Below are 2,795 nucleotides of genomic sequence, written 5' to 3' on the forward strand. Positions count from 1 at the left end.
TTGTAATGACCCGGCCGGTCGTTTCATGAGTTACCACTCCGTTTTCTCCATTTCTGCTTCTTATTGCTTTGTTTATCGGTTCTATGTGTGATCGGGTTGGTTGGCTCGGGTTCGGAGAGGTTTTGGTAAGGTTTGAGACACTTAGTCTCTTTTGAGGAAGCTTAAGTTGGAAAAGTCAACCGGATATTGACTTATGTGTTAAAGGGCTCGGATGTGAGTTTCGATGGTTCGAATAGATTTGGGAGGTGATTTGGGACTTAGGAGCGTGATCGGAATGTGTTTTTGAGGTCTGGAGTAGATTTTGGCTTGAATCAGCGAAATTAAAATTTTGGCATTTTCCGGTTGATAGGTGAGATTGTGATATAGGGGTCAGAATGGAATTCCGGGAGTTGCAATAGTTCCGTTGTGTCATTTGGGACATGTGTACAAAATTTCAGGTCATTCGGACGTTGTTTGATAGACCTTTTGATCGAAAGCGGAATTTAGAAGATTTTAGAATTCTTAGGCTTGAATCCGATGCGAATTTGGTATTTTGATGTTGTTTTGAGCGTTCTAAAGATTGGAACAAGTTTTAATGATGTTATGGGATATGTTGGCATGTTTGGTTGAGGTCCCGGGGGCCTCGGGTGAGTTTTGGGTGGTCAATCGGACCATTTCAAGTTGTTGAAAGTTGCAGAAAAATCTGTTGTGTGTGTTGCAGACATTTGGCCTTTGCGTTCGCGAGTGTTCGCGAATGGTTAGGCTGGGAGACTGTGAAGTTGGCCTTTGCATTTGCGAAGGAGGTCCCGCGACCGCGTAGGGTTGAGGCTTGAGGTCATCGCATTTGCGAGGTTCATGCCGCGTTCGCATAGAAGTAAGGTGAGCAGCTGGGTCCACGGTGGTTTGTTTTTCGCGTTCGCAGATGTGGTGTCGCGTTCGCGGTGAGTTAGAAAGCTAAGCTTTCGCGTTCCCGTAATGGTAGTCGCGATTGCGATGAAGGAAAAATTGGTCAACTTAGGTTTGTGCTTCGCGAACATGAGGCTTTGACCGCGTTCGCGAAGAAGGATTTGAATGCCTGGGCAGAATGTTTAAATAGCCATTGTCCACGATTTTGGGGTTAACTTTCATCATATTTGGGCGATTTTGAAGCTTTTTGAAGAGGATTGAAGAGGGATTCAAGGAAGAACACTTGAAGGTAAGATTTATGGACTTAATACTCGATTATAATGTGAATTCTACCTAATTAATCATGGAATTTAAGTCTAATATTGAAGAACTAGGGCTTGTAATTGGAGACCTAAAATTAGGGATTTAAAGGACCATTTGTGGTTGGACTTTGGTGATTTTGATATGAATGAACTCGGGGAGTGATAAGGAGTCTATTGATGTAATTTTTATCGGAATCCGAGACGTAGGCCCGGGGGTCGGGTTTAGCCAATTTCGGGATTTGTGTTGTAATTTGATTTCTTTTGAGTGAGCTTTGTTCCCTTAGCATATTTTGATGGGTTGCACTGATTTTGGTTAGATTTGGAGCATCCGGAGGTCGATTCGAGAGGCAAAGGCATCGCGGTCTAGAGATTTGGACCGGATAGAGGTAAGTAATGATTGTAAATGTTGTCCTGAGGGTATGAGACCCCGGATTACACATCGTTGTACTATATTGAGGTGACGCACATGCTAGATGATGAGCGTGGGGTCGTGCACCGTTGGGGATTGTGACTTAGTCCATCCTGAATGACTGTTTTCCCACGTATTTGATTGAAAACTATTTGTCATCATCATGTTTTGGGCTGAATGCCATACTTGGGCCTCGTGCCAACTATTTAGACCCTTAGGGGATTTTTACTGATATTTCCTCACTGTTTTGACTTTATACTTGCACTCAGTCATGCTATATTCTACTATTTTCATAACTCAGTCATGTTTACTCTGCTTTAACACATTAAATGATATTCTAAATGATAATTTGAGCTGAGCATCATGTTTTACTGTTGCCTAAGTGGCTTATGAGATTTTGACTGAGTAAGGCCGAGGGCCTGTGTTATGAGGATACTTTGGGTCGGGCTGCACGCCGAAGCAGTGATACACAGATTACGATTATGAGGTCGAGGTCCTGAGATTGTACGCCACGAGGTGGCTTGTTGATATGAGGCTGAGAGCCTATTGATTATGATACGAGATGGCTTGATATTGCGCTTGGGCCGTAAGGGGCCCCTTCCCGAGTCTGTACACCTCCAGTGAGCGTGGGTACCCATTGTGATATGAGATATAGCCCGAGGGGCTGATGTTGTTCCATGATATTGCCCGAGGGGACGATTCTGTTGACATTGTGCCCGAGGGGCGGATTTTTATGTGTTTATCTGTTCTAGCTGCTTTTCATTTAATTGTTTAACTGTTAAAAAGGTATTTTAAAGAATCTTATTCTGAACTAAGGTGTCTTTATATGTTTTCACTATTTCATTGCTTTTACTGGTTTTATACTGCTCCTTTATAGAATGTTGATGTGCTTTTACGTGCTTTCTTATCCTTCAGCCTTCATTTATTGTTATTACTCACTGAGTTGGAGTACTCACTTTACTCCCTGCACCCTGTGTGCAGATTCAGGCGCTTCAGGTCCCGCTAGCGAGTGTTGATTCTTCCAGCTCAAGCAGATTCGGAGATTTCACTAGGTAGCTGCTCGGCGTTCGCAGCCCAGTGCTTCTCCCTCTATCTTATTTTCTCTTGTTTTAGTTCTATAATAGACTATGTAGACCATTCCTGTTTTTAATCGGTTAGTAGATGCTAATGACTGGTGACACCCCAATGTTGGGCTATGT

This window comes from Nicotiana sylvestris, chromosome 8 (assembly GCF_000393655.2).
Source record: "Nicotiana sylvestris chromosome 8, ASM39365v2, whole genome shotgun sequence".
Lineage (NCBI taxonomy): Eukaryota > Viridiplantae > Streptophyta > Magnoliopsida > Solanales > Solanaceae > Nicotiana > Nicotiana sylvestris.